Genomic DNA, 24403 nt, shown 5'->3' on the forward strand with positions numbered 1-24403 from the left:
CCACACTGGCCGCAGGCTAATGGCGACGTGGAAAGATTTATGCGAACTTTGAACAGAGCCCAGAGGATAGGTGTAGAGCAAGGAAAAGACCTGGAGAGATGCATGCAGCAGTTTCTAAGGGCATACAGGCAAACCCCCCATAGCACTACAGGGTGTGCCCCAGCAGTCTTGATGTTCAAGCAGCCTCCAAGGGACTGCATTCCTTCAGACTCGAGGTGGAGACCTGCTGAATTTGATCCGGAAAGTGCTCAGGAAAGGAGAAGGACCAACCAAAAGGCCAGTGCCAGACGATGAACCTTGTGCCCTGACATGCGAGTGGGGGATACCGTTGTTGTCAAGGACAGGTATCCGGGATGGAAATTTAGAACGTCCTTTGAAACTGATCTGTGGAGAGTGGTTGACGTGTGAGGGACCATGGTCACAGCCCAGAGGGGAGCTCAGCGAGTCGCTTGAAATGTATCCTGGTTTAAATGTGTGGAGACGTCTGATGATGATACTCCGGATAACGCTGGGGATGAGGGCAATGGGGTAGACGATGCGATGATGGAGAATGAGATGCTGGAAAGTGGTACTGGTCTCCGTCCGGTCTCTGAGCAGGACACGGATGCAAGCCGTGTGATGGACCAGGGAGGCGGAAGCGAGAGGTATCATCTATGCCCCAATCCTGTCCCCAGCCGAAGACTCCGAGATTTTGCGTGCTGAGCTGATGGCTGAACCAGCTAAGGTTGATGGACTGGATGCCTCTGTATCTTTGATACTGTGTGATATCCACATGTTTTTCTTTTCTCTCCTCCTTTTGCCTTTGCTGTCTGACCTATTCTCCGAGCTGGTGGGTTACTTACTGTTAACCTTTAGCATGTTTGTTTCAAGTTGGGGTTTGGTTTATCTGGTTAAAGCCTTGGAGGGATGTAGAGCGCTACTCTGGCTCCTCTATACAATGTAGCTGTATCGGGACACGTGGGTGATGATGCGGTCTGTTATAAATAAAGGTACGCGCCGAGCTCTGGGCAGTTCTTAGCACGGCGGTACTCACTATATAAGTGTGTGTGCATCCTTCCTCTAAAGTGAGGCCTTGTTGCGTGCGTGGCCCATAGGCGAGAGTGTCACGCCACACAAAGGGCAAATAAGCCAGGGTGGCCTCACACCTAATAGTAGTATCATCAGTATGAAATTTCAGAATTGTGACAACAAAAAGCTAAATTAAAAAAAACATCATTACCATGAGTCATGAGATGGACAACGTGAGCGCTCCACCACACACACAGATGAGCTTAACCAAGATATGAAAAGGTGGATTTGCCTTCACAGTTCAGTGAAACTTTCTGCCCTTCCCAGCCCATCTACCTCTGTTCTAGATGTGGGCACAGAGGTCTCTTAGGATAGTGGGGGGGGGGGGAGGCTCAGTAGGCACTAATTACAAACGTAAGCTTGTCCGGGGGAAGGGTGGGGGGCATGTAGCCATGAAGGAGTGAAGGAGGGACGAGGGTAAAGTGGAATGTCCTTTGAAAACTGGAGAATGTGGGGATACGGGAACAGGTGAAAATAATGGAAAGGCAGTGCTGCTGGAAAGAGAGAGCATTGTGGCCTGCTGGCAGCAGAGGTAGGGAAGGAGTGCTGCCTAGTTGAAATGAGACCGGCCACTGCTCGAGTGTAACTGGCCATTGAAACATCAATGCTCGGAGCACGCAGTGCACGCACCTACAACACACATTCCCAAGGAGCGGATAAGACGCACTGAAGTGCAGGAGGCCCCACTCGCGATACAGGATATCCTCCGAACACCCCCGCATTTTGGTACTGGTTGCATTTTCCTCCAGCGGTTGTGTTTCTGGGCGCTTGCACCGGCCCAGACACGCGGCCCCTTTAACGGCGTCTGTAACCGAAACTCGCAGCAGGGCGGAAGGCGAGGGTTTTGCCATTGGAGCCACAGAACGGGAGCAGGCGAGGGACCCGGCAGCACCAGGTGCAGAGAGTGAGGTATCAGCAGCAGACCTGCAGGTGAGAAGGCACCGCAGCAGTGGCCACAGCATCAGCAGGCTGTACCACCTCTCCACTTGGCCGGCATCCCACGGGAGGCACCGTGCTGCAGCGGAGCATCTCGATGCCGCCGGTGAGGCGAGGGACGCAGCGGTAGCCGGCCAGGCGCGAGGCGCCTGCGGTAGGCAGAGGACGGCGGCTCCACCCGCTGAGCGTCCTTGAATCCCAGCGTCTCCCTCCACAGCTGCCGTGCGCCACCCCGCCCCTGCACAGCAGCATCGGCATCTGCAGGCGCTGGGAAAGCACCGGAGGGGTGCAGCGCCACTCGCTGCAAGAGCGGTGCTAGCAGCCCACGGCAGTAGGGGGGACTTAGCAGGCAGGACGGCGCCCCCAGCCCAGACTGGAGTAAGGGTGGCACACTGCCACGGGCTTCGGCCAAGAGGAACGTGACGCCCCAGCTGGTGGATTACAGCAGATCGGAGGTCGCCGAAGTTGGTGCTCGCTGCCCGGAGGGGGCGCTGCTTGTTATTATTATATTGGTTGATGGTTCTTTATTGGCTACTGTGAGACCATAGTGACCGGAGAGACGGCGTGGACCGTTATTTTCGGTACCCCTGTGCCAAGCGTGGGCATCTTCGTGCTTTGGTCGGGTAAGTGTATTCAGTAGAGACACCGTGACGCTCTTCCATCGTGGCTGTTGTGAACGCGAGTCTCTATTTTGCTAAAACGTGCGTTTTTCACCCATTGCCACTGAACTGCCGTGTGTATGTCCCAATAAAGTAAAGTGATTTGGTGTTTTAACTCCCATTGGTTATTTGAAAATAACTTAAGACTACATTTCCCACAATACAGTTCGATAATGACTCAGGGTTGAGCAGTTGGTTACAGTAGCATCGTTTAACCCTGTACATTTTTAGCGCTGCCAATTTTTGCAAATTAGGAATCTGCTCGGTAAGCGGATGTAGAGATGTGCGCAGTGCTTCACTGTTTAATCAAGGTAGTTCTGCTTTGAACTCGGATCAACTAGTAGCAGATTCGTTCCCACCGTGGGTGTAGACGCCAAGTGACCCCACGTCGTGTGTGACACCTTCAGTCACTGCTGTTTTGTTTGTTTGTTTTTGCTAATAGCACTTTGCATGCATTCTGGGGTTTGTTGTTTTACTTTACTCATTACACCTATGGGTTTACATGTCCCAGGTTTCAAAATTGTTTTGAGCGAAAACACAGAACAGGCTGGGTGCTACGCGTGACGAAGGGCCACCTGGGAGTTATGTATTATTTACATACTTCATTGTGGGCTGGGTGTGTTTGGAAAGGGTTGCGGTTATCCACGGAAAGAAGGAAATCGGACGGAGCGAGAGGAAGACTTGCAGGCGAGGCGTGCTGAGATAGAGAGCTGATTTGATCCTCGGCACCTAAATGGGCAGTCTAATCAGATTATTGAAGATTGGCAGAATATAGCCTGTCTGGGCTGGGGGAAGTGGTGAAAACCCATGGGTCTTGGTTGTAGAGCAGGGTACAGTGCATGCCAGGCTGTCTGATGGGCCTCTGTGCATCTCCGTGTGCGCAGTGTGATGGATGGCTTGTGTGTGGCATTACCTCTCTGGCTCCAACTGCCTCTGCGCGTTTGAGTTGATTACATTCATACATTGTCATTACAGTGTGTGTGCCTGAACAATGCATTGATGTCAAAACTGTGTACATCTCCACAGGGAAAGGGAAGCAGATCGAGGTTCACACGTCACAATTCTTGTGTCTCGTGTCAGCTGCGTGCACTCTTCATCGCTGAGAGCAATTGCTGCAGGCCAGGACTGAGATGTTTTGGGTGACCTGTACTAATCGACCACTTATCCTGTGGGTTCCGGAGTAGTTTGCTACTCGACGAAAAGCGCTTGAATGCGTCGCCAGGGGTAGTAAGCGCTATATAAATACAATTACCTGCGTATAGATAACCGACAGATGTATCGTATGTAAATATAATATAAATAAATACTATATTAGCAGGGATGGTGCAAACAACGACTGAGGTGCATTGGTAGAACTGTAATAGCAGGGTTGGTGTAGACCAGGATTGAGTTACATTGGTAATAGCAGGGGATGGCGCAGACCAGGATTGAAGTGCATAGCAGGGGGTGGTGCAGACCAGGACTGAAGTGCATAGCAGGGGAGGGTGCAGACCAGGACTGAAGTGCATTGGTAGAACTGTAATAGCATGGGTGGTGCAGACCAGGATTGAGTTACATTGGTAATAGCCGGGGGTGGTGCAGACCAGGATTGATAGAACTGTAATAGCAGAAGTGGTGCAGACTAGGATTGAGGTATATTGGTAATAGCAGGGGATGGTGCAGACCAGGATTGAAGTGCATTGATAGAACTGTAATAGCAGAGGTGGTGTAGACCAGGATCGAGGTATATTGGTAATAGCAGGGGTGGTTCAGACTAGGATTAAGGTGCATTGGTAGAACTGAACTAGCAGGGGTGGTGCAGACCAGGATTGAGGTGCATTGGTAGAACTGTAATAAAGAGGTGGTGTAGACCAGGATTGAGGTGCATTGGCAGTAGCAGGGGCTGGTGCAGAAAGGATTGAGGTGCATTATAGAACTGTGCTAACAGGGGTGGTGCAGAACAGGATCGAGGCGCATTGGTAGAACTGTAATAATGGGGCCCTGTAGACCAGGATTGAGGTTCATTGTTAGAACTGTAATAATGGGGTGGTGCATACCAGAATTCAGGTGCATTGGTAGAACTGTACCAGCAGGGGTGATGCATACCAGAATTCAGGTGCATTGGTAGAACTGTACTAGTAGGGGTGGTGCAGACCAGAACAGAGGCACATTGCTAATAGCAGGGGGTGGTGCAGACCAGAAGTGATGTATATTGGTAATAGCAGGAGGTGGTGCAGACCAGTGTTGTGATGCATTGGTAGAACTGTGATAGCAAGGGGTGGGAATACCAGGATGTAGGTGCATTAGTAGAACTGTACTAGTAGGGGTGGTGCAGACCAAGACTGAGGTGCATTGGTAGAACTGTATTAGCAGAGATGGTACAGACCAGGATTGAGTTACATTGATAATAGCAGGAGGTGATGAAGACCAGGATAGAGGTGAATTGATAGAACAGAAATAGCAGGGGATGTGCAGACCAGGATTGAGGTGCATTGGCAGTAGCAGGGGGTGGTGCAGACTAAGATTGAGGTATATTTATAATAGCAGGAGTTGGTGCGGACCAGGATAGAGGTGAACTGGTAGAACTGAAATAGCAGGGGGTGGTGCAGACCAGGATTGAGGTGCAGTGGTAGAACTTTAATGGGATACGGTGGTGCGGACTAGGATTGAGGTGCATTGGTAATAGCAGGGGTGGTGCATACCAGGATTGAGATGCATTGGTAGAACTGTAATAGCAGGAGGTCGTGTCGGCCAGGATTGAGGTATATAGGTAATAGCAGGGGATGATGCATACCAGGTTTGCGGTGCATTGGTAGAACTGTAATAGCAGGGGGTGGTGCAGACCAGGATTAAGGTGCAATGGTAATAGCCGGGGTGGTGTAGACCAGGATTAAGGTTAATTGGGAGAACTGCAGTAGCAGGAGTTGGTCCATACCAGGGTTGAGGTGCATTGGTAATAGCAGGGGGTGCTGCAGACCAAGATTCAGGTGCATTGGGAGAACTGTGGGAGGTGGGAGATGGCTGGGCGAGTAAAGTAAATACTGCAATGGCAGGTGGTGCTGCGTGCCAGGATTGAGAAACAATGGAAGAATTGAGGTGCATTACGAGAACTGTTAGGGAAACAGAAGTACATTGTGTTAGTAACATAAGTACATTATGGGGAGATGCTGCATGGTTAGCACGTATTGGCTGAAGTTTGTGTCGAGTACAAGTATACTGTGAGTGACAGGTACTGTAATAACAGGAAGTGCACACGCCGGGATGCATTGAAGTCCACTGGTAGAACTGTGTAGGGTAACACACGTAATGCAATAATACGGGGTGCTGAAGACCAGGATGGAGGTGCATTGGCAATACTGGTTAGCTGTGGGGATGCTGCAGGGCCTTCGAACGTGTTCTGTCCAGCGTGCAATTAATTTTATGGCTCCTGTGAACGGACGGCACGATTCCTCCATAAGCAACCAGTTAGGAAAATATGTTTCCAGCGTTTTAGTCCTACGCAATACTAAATACATCTTGGTTACCGCTGTCCCCTTTATCAGGAGGTACAATTTATCATTGTATTTTTTTGTGTTCTAGACCGGGAACGCAACTGGGTAAAGTAAACAAAAATAAACAACACAACTTTCTAGTGTTAGTAGCATCTAAAGATACAGGATTTATGCCATTCTGATATAGCTCTGTCTTCAGAAGTGAAGTGAATGGTGCCCGTGGGCCGTCTGCCAGTTGGCATCCGGTTTATCTTATAAAGAGTGCAACAGGGACAGGACCCATCTTTAATTTCTTTGATATTTGCTCATAACAGAGAATGAGTCACCTGTTCATTTCTATAATCGGATCCTGCATTGTTCTGAGAGTTGAACACTGTGCTGCGCATTAGCAGCCTGTGGAATGTGACAGATGTCATATTTGCCAACCCAACAGGAGGATAGGAATGAAAGTTGTGTGAATATTCATAACGAAGGGTAATAAAAACTTGTGAAACTGAACATTTGTTGTATGCTAATTAAATGCACATAAAACATGTTATATTTAAAATTGAATGTGCATATTGCAGCCGTTTTCCAGAATCATCTTCTATTTCTCACAAAACTGACCACTTGTCTGCCAGAATCTAGCATCATTGGCCACAAAATTTACATTTTAGCTGACATAGAATCTACCCCTGATAATTCACAAGGTTAGCCCTTATCTGTCACATAATCTACCCATCACCTGTCACTGATTCTGACCCCTCTGTCTTTATGTCCTTTATCTGTCATTGAATCTACTCGAACTCTCATAAATGATGCCTCCCCTGTTGTGCAATCAACCCTTCCTCGCTCTCTCTCAGGCTCGTCCACTCTCTCAGCATCATCTTCTGTGTCTCAGGAGTGACCCACCTCTATCTGAGAACTGCCAACTCCTCTAGCTCAGCATCCACCCCTCCTCTTTCTCAGAATCAACACCCTTTACCTCAGAATGTACCGTTTCATCGGTACATTCACCATCATCATCATACCATCGGTTTCAGAATCTACACTTGTTCTGTCTCGGAACCTTCCCTCGGAGCCAGGCTGTCACCCTTCCAGGAACCCCCTGGTGATCCTTCACAGAATCACTGATCAGTCATTGACTGTACCTCTGATCTAGAAAGAACCTACTCCTTCTGCTGTTATGATATCTGCTATTCATCTGCCTTGAAGTACCACTTCTGATCTTTCTCACTATTTACCCCTCATTTTTCACGGAATCAGCCCATGCTCATCAGTCACAAAATTCACCCCTCATCTGCCTATTGATAATTCATCTGATCTGCATCAGATCTAGCCCTCATCGCTAACACAACATATACATCTATCACAGATTAAACCCATCTTCAGTCCCAGAATATTTCACCTTTATTGTGTTTGTTTTTAGATGCTCAGCACTGCAAGGACACGCTCTAAGGAACATCTTCTATTTCAGCGTGGGCATCCCAATATGTTATGTTCTGTAAACGGAACAGTATAGCATGCTTAGGGTATGGCTTAGACTTGATTAAAGAAGCCAGTCTTCACTCTGACATGCAGCTTCATGATCAACAACCCACCACATATTTACTGTCACAATTTCAGTCCCCGCCAAGTTTCAGGACACACAATGTCCTTGAATACTTTTCCCAAAATGTTGTGATATAATAAATATGTTAATAGCAATGTCAATTCTATCCAATTGCCGATTGGATTTCTACATTCAAATATGATCCTCCACTTCCAAGTCTAGTGTCTGACTACATTTGCTTCCAAATCTGAAATTAGTTTTCAAACTGTGCTGACATCCTTCACTATATACATTTCAGCATCTTGCCTCAATGTCCTATAAGAATTTAAGACCCTCCACTCATGGACCAGTAAGAGACAAGCAACCTTAACTGCCTTCTGTAGCATACGCTAACCCGATGACTCTCACCTTGTCAGTAGTGCCTTCACAATACTTGATTTCCCTTTTAGCCCTCCATTTACCAGAGCGAATTCACAGGGACACGAATGGTGCTTGAAATGCTGATTCATTTGAAGCCATTGAGTGTCACTCAGTTTGTTTTCCAACCACGAGCTCCCATTGGAGTCTCACTAACCTGTAAGATTGCAATACCTCAATGAAGCACTTCTTGCCATTTCCTGCTCTCAAACGTCCATTGCACAGAATCAATCTTGAAAATATTACCCTACTTTCCAAACACAGTTTTCAGGCTTTACTTCTAAACAAATTACCCAGCCTCAGTATGAACAGTGGGAACCATTTACTTTAGTAAAATCACAATCTCCTGCCCCTTTGCCAGGTTTCTAATACAACAATCTTCATTACGAGTGATCCAATCATTTTTGATAAGTTTGGTAACACTTGATACTGCATATATCAGAACTGTGTGTTTTTTACTGCACCCAGTACACACTGGATGTGGTTAATTTCCACTTCAAACCTGCTGGAATATAAATGGCCGATCTTTTCAGAATAAAATCCAGAAAATCTATGACAGTTTTCAACACTTTATTGATACTATCAATACTAGTCATAAGGAAGACCCATGGGTCACAAACCGGCCTATGCTCAGTGATTTTGCCTTTCTGAATCCAGATAGTTTTGAAGATATTATGCGTAAAATTGGATCTGGTTCTCCAATGATCCAGCTCCACCGCATATCTTAGCCAAATTAGCTGACCCAATACTTTCCACCTTCCATGAATTGCTAACCTTTCTGTGGCTGTAGGATCAGCCCGGTGGCTTGGGAATATGCCATGGTCAAAGCACTGCTAAAAAGCCTAGCTTGGATCCTTTTGACTGAGGAAATTATCCACCGATCTCTCTCCTCTCTGGGATAAGCAAAACACTAGAAAAACACATCAACCTAATTCTATCTGAATTGCTAGAAAACCATGTCATCTTGCATCCCACACAGACCGGATTCCGACCCTACCACGATACAGAGACTGCTGTCCTGGCAGTGGTAGAAGAACCCAAAATGCTGATAGATTGGGGAGGTTTCACAGCTATCATCCTCCTAGATCTCATTTTAGCATTTGATGCAGTAAACCACAACATTCTCTATAAGAGACTACAGAATGCTGGGATTTCAGGACTAGCCTTTTCCAAGCTTAAGTCCTTCAGGTCTTTGAGGGAGGCTGTACGTTAGATGCATTCCCTCTAAAATGCTGTGCACCCTAGGGCTCTTTTTAACATTTATATGAGGTCACCTTGCAGATATTGTCCATCCCTTTGGGATTTCGATCATCTCCTATGCAGACAATGCTCAGTCGGTCTTCTCTCCTACCCAGAGCCAAAGCTGCTTCCCCTACTCATTAGGCTCGTGCTTAGAGAAAGTCGCAAACTGGATGAATAGCTCCTGCCTTAAACTAAATGAAGGTAAAATGGAGTTAATGTTCCTAGGCAACAATCTTAACTCTTGTAAGAGTCCGGGCTAGGCCCCCTCCTACCCTGAAAACAGGTATAAAGAGCCTAGGAATATGGCTGGATAAATCCTTAAATCTTGACTCTCAAGTAGTAAAGCTTACAGCCACTTGCTATGCCATACTCGGGATGCTCCGAAAAATTCTCCCTCCTATTTCAAAGAAGCTAGAAGTCCAGGCCCTTATTCTCTCCTGCCTGGACCTCGGCAACTCACTCTATTTGGGAGGCCCAATAGCTACAATTAGGAATTTTCAGGTGGTACAGAATTCTGCCGCCCGGATACTGTACAGCGTACCCAGACATTAATCAACCCGACAAGCCTCGAGATCCCTCCATTGGCTCCCGGTTGGTCGAGAGGATCAAATTTATATCAGGATCAAATTTATATCATTCTGTATCGCCCTTAGGACACTCCTTGACAACAGGCCTTGTTTACTTTCCAACTCCTACCTACAACAAAGAACCTTATCACATAGCACCCATTGTTGCTGCATTCCACATAAAACCTCTTCCACTGAAGAATAATAGCTTTGTTCACCAAACTTAGCCCCCAGCAGGGAATTCCACTCACCGAAGACTAAGGCCCTCATTACCAGTGGCTTGATAAGTGCCAATATGTATGCAGTAACTCATTTTACCATGCATCTAGAAATAATGAGTTTTGAGAATAAAACCTCATTCTCTGTATAAATAGCCGGCCAAACCAGTTGATATCCATAGGGGAGAAAATGGGCAATATATGGTGAAACATGCAGGTTTTGGTTATGCTATTCTCCATTTTAGAGGAAAAACTCATAATACATGTTAATTATCACAACTGGTAAATTTTGAACACGTCAGTGTTCATCTTCTCAAACCCTAGACAACTGATAATGAGGGCTTAACTGTTAAGTTATCACACATTACAACCATTCTGCACTGTATCTATGTATGTAGCATTTGTGTAGCGCAAATCTAGGCAAACATTAACATATCGCTATAGAGCGTCAAAGGTATCAATACAGTTAACAAAGCATAGGAGAGGTAGCTGGATTCAGGAAGCAGAGGTGTACCATTAATGATTTGTGATGCAGTATTCTATAAAGAGGTGCGTTTTTAACTCTTTCCTAATTGGGAGCAGGGTTGGTGGAATTTGATGGATAAGGGAATGTTGCAAAACAAGGATTTGATGACTTTCAAAGTTCTTCTCTCAAGGCAGTATAGTTTTTATATTTGTAGCAGACACTGATCATGAAATTCGGGCAAAATAACTCTCATCTCTCCCTCCCAAGCAAGCAAATCATCACAAAAATGTAACAGTAGCCATCCTCTTCCTATATCCTTCACAAACCGCCTGGAAGCTGCTGAAATTAGGTTTCTTCTAGTGATGCAACATCGTGCCTGGTCAGCGTCAGGCCAGGAGTATTTGTCCAGCAGTGTCCCAACAAACCTTCTTTGGCCTCTGCATGATCTCTTTCCGGAAGAACCCGCAGGTATGTTTCAGGGATCATATGGTTCAGTTTTGTGGGTCTTCCTGAAAATTGCTCCAACACCATCGTTGGCTGAAGTCTCTCAGCACTCTCTCAAGGTAAAATGGGATGAGTTGTTGGAGTCCATAGTTTAGCTATAAGTAAGACGTTGGGGATGAAGTTTGGAGTCTCTATTCTTTGTCATCTGTTTATTGAAATGTAATACATTAAAGACAAGTACTGGACAAACAATAAACAATACATAGTCATTTGTACAGTGTGGATGTGGATCTGACCTTCAATGCAATACACACAAGCTGTAGCAAAGGGACCTCAAGTAGAGGACCATTGAGGGGAGTTAGGATATAAAGTTAGTGCAATTTAACATGCTATTGTGGCAAAATCAATGCAAAGTATGAAATAGGCAATACTGCAGAAAGACCATATAGTCCGCTAAGAAAAGATAATAGTATAGATCATAATGCCCCCATGAGGTGCAGACCTGGGTACTGAAACATCTGTAGTACAACATTTTTAGCAAACAATCCATGTTAAGTTGGGTATGTACAAATAACTGCATCCATGTTAGGTCCAAAATAATGGTCTGACTAAGTCCTGCCTCAAAGAAACTAAACATAACAGCAACTCAGCAACAAATGGGGAAGGGAGGGAAATAGTCCACTGCTATTGAGGATTGGGGGGGGGGGGGGAGAACTACACCACCAGGTGAAAAAAAAAAAAAAACAGAGACACAGCTGGACATCGGGCACGGTGGCAAAGGAGGGTGAGAGCCTTGACGCAGGGGTATCGGGGGAGTAAAAAAAGATTTCCATTAACAGACGGATCAGGAAACCAAAAGCATAAGTGGTTGGGAGACCAGAGAGTTAGTCATAAAGTTGATGAATACGCAGCCTGGGCGGTTGGAAGCAAAGGTGTTCTAAGCGTGAGAAGAATTCAAGGAGGGGTCGCCATAATCACAGGAATTTATCATCTGTGAAAGAGAGCTTGTGTGATAAGTGTTCTAATGCCAATGTGTGCCAAAGCCTGGTGAACCAGGAGGTGATATGTGGGGGAGTAGGAGATTTCGAGGCCAGGGCGATCAGTTGTTTGGCTGCACCCGTCATATGATGGATTGGGCACCAATTTGCATAAGTTAGTGCCACAAGAGTAGTTGGGTATATGCCTAAAATGATCGTATAGTAGTCTGCCAGGACAGGGAACCCCAAAGTGCCTTTAATATGGCTTAAGTCTTCTTTCCAGAAAAGAGTAAGTTGTGTACATGTCCACCAAATGTGCTGAAAGGTACCATTTTATGTCCCACATCTCCAGGAAGTGGTAGAAGCTGAAGGGAACATTGAATGCAGGCTGACCGGACTATAATACCCCTGGAGTACTAACTTGTAAGCAGATTCCTGTTGGGGTATGCTATGGTGTGTCTTGGGTTTTTCCCTCCATAGGAGCTCCCACTGTTTTAATCTGAGGTCCAGGTAGCCATCCTGTTCCCATCTCACCTGGTAGGAATGTCTCAGCAAGAGGCAAGACTGTTGGAGGACATTATAGGTCTTAGAGATTAGACCCTTCGATTCTATAAAGTGAGGGATTAGATTCTCAAAAGGCATAAAAGCATATCACACCTTCCGGATAAGAAGGGTAAAGTACCCAATGGCGGAGATGAAATTATTGATGTCAAAGTTTGTCGAGTATTTTTAACTTAGATTTGCATTGCTCAAATGATTTACGTTTTGGGCCCTGGAATAGATCCCGCAATGTCCTACAATCGGCATCCTCCCAGTGAAAGAATCCTGGAAGCAGTCCTGGTGTAAAGTCTGGGTTGTCTAAGATGGCAGTATTTGGGAGGGAAACGAGTTAAGGCCATAAGCAAGCACAATCCTGCCCCAAATCTCCAACACCGTCCTAGAGGGGGTTGCGAGATGGGCACTATGAGGGCAATGAGAATTTGGCAACCAAGACAAGTCCCAAAGAGGCCTGCATGCCACCGCTCAGTCCATATGTAGCCAATGTTTTTCACTCTCTCTGACAACCCATTCGGAGATGAAGCAGAGATAATAGTTGAGAAAATTGGGACAGGCTACACCTCTGTGGTTTCTGGGCAGCATGAGTATGGTGTTGGAGATGCGGGGGTCTTTCCCTTTCCATATAAAGTCACGGACGTCTTTCTGTAGTTGGTGGATATCCTCTGCCAAGATAGGATTCGGTAGGGTCTGGAATAGATAGAGTATGTGTGACAGTATATTAATTTTGACCACATTAATCTGACCCAGCCATGAGATATGGAGTGTAGGGAGTTTGTGATATTGAGCCCTAAGTAACAAATAGACTTTGTGGCCAATTGATAAGGAGCTAAGGCCTGCAACTCCGGGAGAAGCTGTGGTGGTATGGTGAGGTTTAGTGGCTGCGATTTGTACATGTTGATTTTATACACCTACGTGCCTGCGAATTCTTGCAATTTCTGCACCACAAAAGGAAGGGTCAAGCTGGGGTTAGCCAGTAATAGGTCATCTGCGTATACCAGAACTTTGTGTTCCCACCGTCTAAATGGAAGGCCTGTGATGTTTGGAGCCAGACAAAGGCAAATTGCTATGGGCTCCATGACCAGAGCAAAAAAAAAAAAAAGAGGAGACAAGGGCAACCCTGCCACGTACCCTGTTGATTCGGGAGGGGGCAGTAGGAAGGCAGTTAACCCTAATGGTAGCCATCAGAGCGGTGTAAGAGGCCATATTTCGCAAATCATAACTGGCCCCAGCACAATTCTTTGGAGGACAGCACATAAGAAATTCCAGCTGACCCTGTTGAATGCTTTCTCTTCATCTAACGACAGGAGAAGGGGGGGAAAGTTATGCATGGGGGCATTTTCTATTAGGTGGGCGATGTGCCTGGTATTATCCGGCCCTTGTCGGCGTTGTATGAAGCCCACCTAATCATGGTCCATCTAAGTGATTGGCCAATACCTTGGTGTATATTTTAGCATCAGTATGAAAGAGGGCTATCGGCCTGTAGGAGGAGCATTCATTGGGATCTTTGCCAGGTTTGAGTAAAAGCAATATTTCTGCCACTGACATCATCAGAGTGAGATCAGTGGTATGTGTGAAAGTGCTCAAGAGCGCAAGATGGTGTTCTTTCAAATATTGCAGAAAACCTTATAAAAGGAGACCGGCAGGCCATCGGGGCCCGAAGCGTTCTCTACTGACTATCTCCCAAAGGCTTTTTTTAAGTTAATCCATCGTAAAGGATGACTCCAAGTCCCGGGGGCAAGTTGGGGGTCCAGGAGTGGCTATGAACAACTTGTGGATTGGTCTGGCCAGCTGCCAGGTGTTCTCCCCCACCATCATAAATATCTCAATAATCTTGAGAAAGGTCTCTTGTTTGTCAATTTACCGAACCGCGTAGCCTGAGTGTACCATGTGGAGTCTGGCGATGCGAGATCGAGGATATTGATGTAGAATGCAACAGGCCAAAAGGGTACCAACCTTGTCCCAACATCATAATATCATTGTTTAAGGATGAAGAACGAACGTTCCGCCCTGTCGACCCTATGGCCTTTTAACTGTCCACGCAGCAGAGTAAGATGTTGTTTAGTATGTTGTGAGGGTGTATGTTTGCCTGAGCTATTCAGTGTTTTAATGTCATCTGTGAGTTGGGCTCGAAGAGGCGGGCCTCTCGGGCGCGTGCTGTTTCTATGGAGGTAATGACACCCAGAATCGCTGCCTTAAATCCATCCATTCATCCGATAGCATGTGAGGAGGGGTGGCAGCTAAAGCATCAAGTTCAAATTATTCTTTGTTCGTGCCAGCAAGGGTTGCTCTGTCTATCAATTATGAGGTGGGAGTATCCAACGAGGGAGAGCAGTCGCAGACTCTGTCCGGGGAGGCCAAATTAATGTAATGTGCAGGTGATCAGAGATAGAAATATCAGCTATCTGAGCAGTTTCTAAACGGCATAGGAGGGAATGTGCAAGGAATATGTAGTCAATACGTGAATATGATTGCTGTACAGGTGAATAAAAAGAGTAATCCTGCGTATTAGGGTGCAAGTATGGCTATGCACTAACCATCCCTGAAAGTGGGTGGAACTCCTATCACTCCCCGTTGTGGGTGGCAGGAGTCCCAAATAACGTGCCTCTCCCTAGATAGGGCAGCAATGATGCTGCTGCACCAGGTAGCCTCCTCCTAATATGGGGGGCGTGCCGTCTATTATTCTCAAGCTAGTCTGCGACGTGACATTCCATTGTGCAACTACTATAGAACAGCCCCCCCAACCCCTGTAGGTGCACCGTCGCCACAGGGAAGCAGTGTATGCTGAAACAAAACCAGTGGTATTAAGTCAGTGTGGGGTGGGACCTTGAAAAGTGAAGACTCAATACACCTCTAATTGTTTTAAAAGAGATCATGTCAAATTTCTAGATGTTCTGTTGAGGAAAATGTAATAACGGGATCAGAACAGGGTGATGCAATCTCTGTTCTCTTAGAATTTATTTCTGGCCTCTCTCACAGTCCATCAATAATCTCTATATAAATCTGCCCCGACTTCCTCAGATTCCTTCTTGTGCCTCATTTCTCTCCATTGTTTCTCGAAATCTGTCCTCAAACTTTTTCATACATGCTCTTTCATCTTTGTCTCTTATTCTACTCCTAATGTCTGTGAGAGTATGTGCCCTTGTTACACAAATATATTGCACACCTCTCTAAGAATGCACTACTCTTAGCGTCTACACTGTATCTATCATTCTATCTCAGATCTGTCTCAAACTCAATAGTTGACATGTCACACATTCCATCAATCAGTTATCCTAGTTATCTATGATTTGCAGAAGGATTCAGCACAATCTTCACAATATCTAGAACCAGTTCCGTAGATCATCAGTATTCAGCCATTCACCCTATGTGACACTAGACTTCCTTAAAAACGACCTCTGGAAGAATCAAATCCATTATTTGTTATAAAATCTGTTAATAATTTAAAGATACTGGATGCAGTAGATCGCGTGTAATTAGGTTTGTATAGGGGGCTGAAATTTCTTATAGAAAGAGCTGCAACTTGGTCCTGCATAGATGTACACCAGCCTCACCCGAAAACCACCCACTGAACCCACCAATCCCGACCTCGCAGCCTACAACCTCTGGCGCTGGATCAACGACTGCGCCAACACTATCGCCCGGCTCAATAAACCCTCCAACAGAGGCACCAACAAGAGAGCCAGCTGGTTCACCTCAGACCTTCGAGCCTCCAAGCAAACCTGCCAGAAATGGAGAGAAAGTGGCTCCTCGACCAGACACCGGACAACCATGCTGCCTTCAAGAACGCCATCCTCAAACACCATCACCTCATCAGATCTGCCAAGAAAACCACCTTCAAAAACCGCCTTGACAACAACGCACACAACAGCAAGGAGCTCTTCAACATCGTGAAGGAACTCTCCAACCCCAGCTCCAGCACAAACGACATCCCACCATCAAAAGACCTGTGCAACTCCCTTGCCACCTTCTTCCACCACAAGATCACAGACATCCACGATAGCTTCAACAGCCAGACCACCCCGCCAACCACCGACTCCCCAGACTCCCTTCCCACCCTCAACTACGACCCCCTGCTCGTCTGGGCCAACGTGAATGAAGATGACACAATCAAAACCATGAGCACTATCCACTCTGGATCTCCATCAGACTCATGTCTGCACCACATCTTTAACAAAGCAAGCGCCACCATCGCACCCCACCTCTGCAAAGTCATCAACATCTCCTTCGAGACCGCGACCTACCCTGAGAGCCGGAAGCATGCTGAGATCAATCCCCTACTCAAGAAACCCATGGCGGACCCGAGAGACCTCAATAATTTCTGCCCCATCTCCCTGCTCCCATTCCCGGCCAAGGTCATCGAAACAATCGTCAACAGACAACTGACCCACTACCTCGAAGAAAACAACATCCTGGACACATCCCAGTCAGGGTTCCGCAGCAATCACAGTACCGAAACTGCCCTCATCGCCGCCACTGACGACATCAGGTCCATGCTCAACAACGGCAAAACCACGGCCCTCATCCTCCTGGACCTCTCTGCCACCTTCGACACTGTCTGCCACCACACCCTCCGCACATGCCTCCACTACGTAGGGATCCGAGACAAAGCTCTGGAGTGGACCACCTCATTCCTCTCCGGCAGAACCCAGAGCGTCCGCCTCCCCCCCTTTCCGATCTGAAGCCTCCAAGATCATCTGTGGCAACCCCCAGCGATCATCCCTCACTCCTATGCTGTTCAATGTCTACATGGCCCCGCTCGCCCACGTCGCCCGGCTACACAACCTCAACATCATCTCCTACGCCGACGACACCCAACTGATCCTCTCCCACACGAAGGACCCCCTCCCCGCCAAATCCAACCTCCACGAAGGAATGAAGGCCGTCACCGAATGGATGAAGAACAGCAAACTGAAGCTGAACTCCAATAAGACGAAGGTTCTCATCCTCTGCGCCAACCCCTCAGCCTGGGACGACTCCTGGTGGCCGACCACTCTGGGAGCAGCCCGACACCCACCGACCACAGACGCAACCTGGGCGTCATCCTCGACTCAACACTCTCCATGACCAAGCAAGTCAGCGCTGCCTTCTCATCCTGCTTCATCACCCTCCACATGCTCCTCAAGATCTACAGATGGATCCCCACAGATACAAGAAGAACAGTCACCCAGGCACTCGTCAGCAGCAGACTTGACTACGGAAACGCCTTCTATGCAGGAGCCCCGGCCAAACTCCTCAAATGACTGCAATGCATACAAAATGCCTCCGCGCGCCTGATCCTCTGCCCCCGCCACAGCCATATCACTCCCCATCTGAGAGACCTACACTGGGTCCCCGTCAACAAAAGGATAACATTCAAGCTCCTCACCCACGCACACAAGGCGCTCCACAACACCAGTCCAGCCTACCTCAACAGATGACTCACCTTCTACCCCGCCCGCCAACTCCGCTCAACCAACCTCGCTCTCGCCACTGTCCCCCGCATCCAAAGAACGACCACCGGAGGCAGATCCTTCTCGCACCTCACTGCCATGACCCAGAACACCCTTCCTTTGCCCCTACGACAGACCAAAGACCTGCTGACCTCCGGAAACGCCTCAAAACCTGGCTATTTGAACAGTAGCAGCACCCACCCTCCCCTCAGTGCCTTGAGACCATTACGGGTGGCTAGTGCGATCTACAAGTACACTGATTGATTGATTGATGTATACACATTGGCATTGCTTTTTCTGTAATACCACATCTCTTGTTTCTGGCTGATGATCACAGATATATCACTATTCCCTTCTTGATGCGTTTGCAATCTGAATTTAATAAGAAGCAGTCCGGGTACTTTGGGACCAATAGATCTCTAATCCCATGACCATGCAGAATTTGACATCTGCTCCATCACCAGTAACATTTTAGTTTCTCCAGTGCCCCAGTTAATGCTTTAAAGAAAATTCTGGACAGAGGAGCCTTTGTCTATCTGAGCAGCATCGACCATGTTACAGATTACATAAAGGGCCATGACTAGGGAGAAGTTTGTTTAAGCTGAGAGTTGAGAACAGCACACCAATAACACTGTAGAGCATTACTTGGATATTACTTATTTGAGATCCCTGTGTTCCCAGTTGAAATTAAATTGGGGTGATAGCCCTGATTGTGTGATCCTTAAAGACACTTGTCACCCAAGTATATTGTTATTTGTCCAGGACGCGAGTGCACAAGTGTATAAACACCTTTCACCCACAAACAAACACCTTAACCCACCTAACTTTCTCGCATGCACCTCATGCTCCTTTCCTATTGTATACAGTATTCTAATAAACATTTCATTTGTTGATATTTCTCTCTGACACTTAAGTCAAACTGGCTTTTCCTCCATGAGACTTGAGTGAAACGTGAATCCCTCAAACCTTGGAATGATACGTTGTTCAACCAGCCCTCACACTCTTTAGAAGTTCGAGAGATATTGCTACTTAAAGCTGTTTCACTATGTGCCAGTGTATGACTCAATTCATCTCGCAGTTCACAAGGACGGGTGGGGGAGGTGCCCTCTTTTTTGCGATCATGTAGTGAATCTGTTGTGTACTTATAATTTTTATTTATTTATCTGGCACTTTAATTCATACTGTTTTAAGACAGCATTTTTAGACAGGATTATACTCACGCTATCAAAATTGGCCTCCTTTTGTTAACCTTAGAAGGATGAAAGGCTGAGTGGATCCCGCAGGATTGTAACCTGTGTACTTCAGATTCTTACTGAGCAGTCTTGCCAGTTTATTGCCGTATTGTGATTATCTCTGCTCCGTGGAGACTACAATGGGTAGCAAATATTGTAGAGCAGGCAAGTCAACATGCCTCATAAGTGGGTTTATTTTCAGAAATGCATGATGTTGCTCTTTGCCCCCACCGAGGGAGGCTGTAACGAGGTCAGCAGAATCGACCTATAATAATATTCTATTCAGTACAGCAGTGTAATAGTATTTTTGCCTCCACACCGTCTTGTTAACCCCATTCACTACTTTATTTGTCTTTTACATTTACCTATACTTACCTTGCAATGTAGTGATTAGGTAAATATATTGGGTGATATAATGTATATGATATTGCGCATATATTCTTGTTAGATATCTTTGCCTTTGGTGACCTTACGCTGTCCCCTTACCTGTGTAATTGCCCTCATGTGGGGTAATGTTTTTTAATGGAAGCTGATCACTTATAATTTTGAACTAATTTTCGAACAGATCTATGCAGAAACATATATTTGGAGAGGTACACCAAGAAAACAAGCAGTGCCTGATGAACTGGTCTGACAGGCCAGTGTGTGGGCCTGGTTTTTGGCTGTTTGTGGGCCTTTTTACGATCTAGTGGGCCGGTTTTTTAGTATTGATTTCCATAACATTTCCAGAAACATTGCCTGCAGCGCATACAAATGCATGCAGTCTCCTCTACCTTGCAAAGCACCTACAGTTTGTCTTTACAAGGTCAAAATTGTCCGGATTTGCAAACGTGGGGTACTTTTTTTTAACTATTTGATTCACTAATGGGGGCCACTTGCATTCTGGTGTCTCGGTCTCTTTTCTGTACCAGTCTGACTCTGAATACAAGGGCATTTTGAGTTGGAAAAGGATTGAAAGCTAAAAAGCTACCACTTCCCAGACTTTCCTGTACGTTTTCTTTCAGGGAGTGTGGAGGCTTTTTAGGTACAAGTGTATGTGAATAAGAAATTGCAGCACTTGTTTGCTAATAATCAACCAGTTTTATGTCTGGAGTGTCTCTCACCAAGAGGATTGATTACCCATGTGACTACTAACAATGGTCACCGTTATGTGCGTTCTTGGAATTGATGGTCTAATGCCCTCACCGCCTGAGTTTAAGCAACCTAAATCCTCAGTATATTCCATGCTCCTGACGGATATCATAGTGCTTAAGAATGTACTTGTAATAGGGTAGAAAGGATATCCGTCAAGTTTATGTTGGGAGTACCCATCCATCGAGCTCTAAATCCAGCCCTAAGTGTCTACTGAATGTGATATATTTTGACTGCTAGTGAAGCCTGTGCCCCTGTTTCCATTGAGTTTGAAAACAAAAAAGCATCTGTTATTCAGCACCAAGATGCCCCAAGGATGAACATTTGCTTTATCAATAAACATCTTATGTTACATATTCTATGTTTCCTAGGTATCCAGTTCACACTTGGGTTCAAAGGTGGACCACTATTGTTATTAGTAAAAGCCATGGACCATACAATAAATGTTCTCCTCGTTTATGGGTGATAAACAATACATCTATTAAAATTAATGAACATGTACATATTTAAATGAGGGCTTTGCATTTAGGAAATTCCTAAGAATATAGGGGGTCATTACAACCCTGGCGGATGGTGTTAAAGCGGCGGTAAGACCGCCAACAGGCTGGCGGTCTTTTTTTTTGTATTATGACCATGGCGGTCACCGCCATGGTCATCCGCCGCTTCACCGTTCCGCCCGCCAAGTCGGAGACGACCACTGGGCTGGAGACCTGGGTCTCCAGCCCGGCGGCCCTCACAATACCGCCGCCGGTATTTCGACCCGGCTTACCGCCGTGGATTTCCAGCGGTAGGAACCGCCATGAAATCCATGGCCGTAAGCTCTATCAGTGCCAGGGAATTCCTTCCCTGGCACTGATAGGGGTCTCCCCCACCCCGACTACCTCCCATACACCCCCCCACCACCCCTGCCACCCCCCAAAGGTGGCAGGGCCCCCCCTCCCCACCCCGACCCCCAACATCACATAACTCACACACGACACGCACGCAGGCACCACCAACACACATACAGCACACACACCAACATACATGTCTACATCCACACACTCAGTCAGACACGCACACCCATATACAGACATACACGCACACATCCATACAGACATACATCCAGACATACACACACTCATTCCCAACACACCCGCAAGCATCCACGCACTCACACCCCCTCTACATACACACACGCACACCCCCATGCACCCACACAACACCCTCCCACCCCCCTCCCCTAACGGACAATCGACTTACCTTGTCCGTCGATCCTCCGGGAGGGGACGGTAGCCATGGGGGCTGCTCCGCCGACACCACACCGCCAACAGAACACCGCTGCACCGAATCACAGGATGTGATTCGGTGGGCGGTGTTCTGTTGGCGTGGCGGTGGAGGTGGAGCAACCTCCACTTGCCCGCCAGTATGGCTGTTGGCGGCTCTCCGTCGTAAAAAGGACGGAGAGCAGCCAACAGTCATAATACGCAGAGCGGCAAACCGCCACTACTGGCGGTCTTCCACACGGCGGTCCTTCGGCAGTCTTATTAAAAGACCGCCGAGGTTGTAATGACCCCCATAGTCCTTTAGGGTTAAGGTCATTCTTTACAGGGATTTTATGATTGCACTTTAGTTCACCTGAAGGTATGGAGAGGTTGGTCATATTTCAGTCCTCCTAAGTACCAAATAAGGAACATCTGATACGTTAGGCATGAGCCAGTTATTTCATGAGTCCTCCTTGTGTAACACATCTTTGCACTCAGTACCTAGGATGGTTGAAAATGCATACGGTTACCTCTGCATTTTCTGTGACAGTTGGCTTTCCAAGGGCTATCATAGCATTCAAACATGTTTACTAGTCAGGAATCTAAGCTCCACTACTACGGCAGTGTGGCAAAGGCAGACTCCATGAGTCTTCTCCACGGTTTGTGGCTCGGGCTATGTAGGGCAAGAACGTCTGTCACAACCCTGATGTGACCTCCATCACAAAGCCTTAATATAACACTCGCCTTGAAGAATGGCTTAAACAGTCTATCTTCTGCTATTTTCTTATGTGAAGAGGCTGGTAACAGAATCATTCACTTGTTTATTAAGAATGTATCACATGAGGCTAGTTCTGCTACACAACTCAATATATATTGAATGCACTGTAAATGAGTATATGTCATGGACATTCCTGCAAATGGAGCAGCTTGATTAACACTAACATTATCCCCACATGTTTCAATGTAAATAGGCATCACAGGGACAAACAATATTGCTATCAGAGTATTGGGTCTTCATGGACACCAACACAGCAAAATATCACTATATTGGCAGCTCTGGGGTCACTCATGTTGACACTAGCCACCAAAGTAAGGTACACAAAGCACAGCACAACATAATAATTCTCTCTGTAAGTTATAAGTAGAAAACGTTTTGTCAGAGAAAATTTGGTACACATCTCAGCCAGCAGCAAACCATATGATTGTCTAACCTGCTAGCCTTTTCTCCAATATCTGTCCAAGCACAGCAAAAGTAATTTTGACCAAACCCATTGTACACATCAATTCCGTTTAAGTTCCACAGATAAAACAGAGACACCAACCTATGCAACCTCAATGGTGACATCCTCAAACACAAAGCACTAGTTAGACAGAAAACCAAAAACACATATTAAGTAAAAGGACCCACAGAATATCACCATCTGCCAGGAAACAGGCATGTCAACCGAACATGAAAGAGTTGTACAGTCGTCCAGCACATTTCTCTGACACCACATCATTTTTCTGCAGTTCAATTAAAAAGACGTTGGGACCAATGTAGTATTGTTCTGGTTGCAAAAAGGGGTCACAGTTTGCAACTACTCCTGGTTTTTGCAGCTGAGAACGGATTTTGTGACTTGACCTATGTACTAATACATCAGTTTGAGAAATCAGGAACTGTAATGGTCACAGTCTGACCTGTCTGACTAATATTAATTAGGTTGGTCACAAATTGTGACTTAATCCGATTGTTCAAAAACTCAGGGATGATGGACTGAAAAGGTCAGCAGATCACCATATATGTGATTGTTCTTAAATAAAACATTTTTTAAAGCATCGTGATTTTCTTAAAGGAAACGGGGGTATTTTTTCTTTACGTTTTTAAAAAAGTTTCAGTGAGTTACTCTCCCTGAAACGTTCCGCCCGATTGACAAAAGAGGAGGGGTCCAGAAGGGATCAGTTCCTATTTGCAAATAAGTTGCCACCAAATTTAATAGTCGGTAACTCTTCAGTGGTATGCATCTGATATTCTGTCCCAAACCATAGCTTAATTTAGTACTGATTCGCAATTTGGATGGGCCCCCCACAGCACAGACCTTCCAACTTCCAGATCGGTAACCAGGCGGATACTCATTTTAGAAGTCAGTTAAAGTTTACTAACTCTTAATTATGGTTTTTAACACAAAAATACCTATTTTGGGGGTCGCAGTCATTCCGATTTTGTGAATTGGAGTGTTTGTCACTTCAACATTGGTATCACATCTGGGCAATTGTCCTCAAACTAAGAGAAGAAAACGCAGTATCTTAATCACTCATTCTCAAGCTGAGCAAAACTTTGTTTTAGAATGAAAATGTGAAAAGTTACCAAGACTGTCAAAAGCACTATGAGGCCACAGTAATGACAGACTTTACACAGCGGGGATACAAGGACTTCACTGCATGCAATTCTTCTTGGTCAAATAGCCCACTTGGAGGTGGAGGAGGCAGAGCCAAGGTTGCAAAAGCGTTTGCAGTGCTTTTTGGCATCCAGAAGCACAGGATAGGTCATGACCGGGCATGGCCTGGGCGAAGATCTGACCTTTTGCGCATGACAGAGCTTGGGCATGGCCACTCCTCTAACCACACTAACCCCTAACGTCTGACATGTGACGCTGGAACCTCCACTCATCCAAGTACAGGGAGGTAACACTACCACTATTGATGTTTTTTAACAACAGGCTGTTGGGATAATCTTGAAAGAAATTGAACTGACCAACAGGAGACCATCCCTAGCACATGCGTCTTTCCCATGAACTAGACTATTTGGTTTAGGTGTCCTTGAATCATCATAGATTGC

General features: G+C 46.3%; 1 protein-coding gene across 15 annotated transcripts in view; it reads left to right on the forward strand.

The window, feature by feature from the left end:
• The first annotated feature begins 1699 nt into the window (after positions 1-1699).
• The window catches only part of LINGO1 (leucine rich repeat and Ig domain containing 1), a 3157620-nt gene continuing 3134916 nt past the window's right edge, over positions 1700-24403 (forward strand). For 5 of the 15 annotated variants that reach the window (XM_069222186.1, XM_069222185.1, XM_069222183.1 and 2 more), the window contains exon 1: positions 1906-2627. The gene's annotated coding sequence lies outside the window, so the exon portion shown is untranslated. Of the gene's footprint in view, positions 2628-24403 lie in introns of all 15 variants that reach the window. The other 10 variants (XM_069222181.1, XM_069222179.1, XM_069222184.1 and 7 more) reach the window with 7 other exon arrangements.

The sequence above is a fragment of the Pleurodeles waltl genome, chromosome 3_1 (assembly GCF_031143425.1).
Source record: "Pleurodeles waltl isolate 20211129_DDA chromosome 3_1, aPleWal1.hap1.20221129, whole genome shotgun sequence".
Classification (NCBI taxonomy): Eukaryota; Metazoa; Chordata; class Amphibia; order Caudata; family Salamandridae; genus Pleurodeles; species Pleurodeles waltl.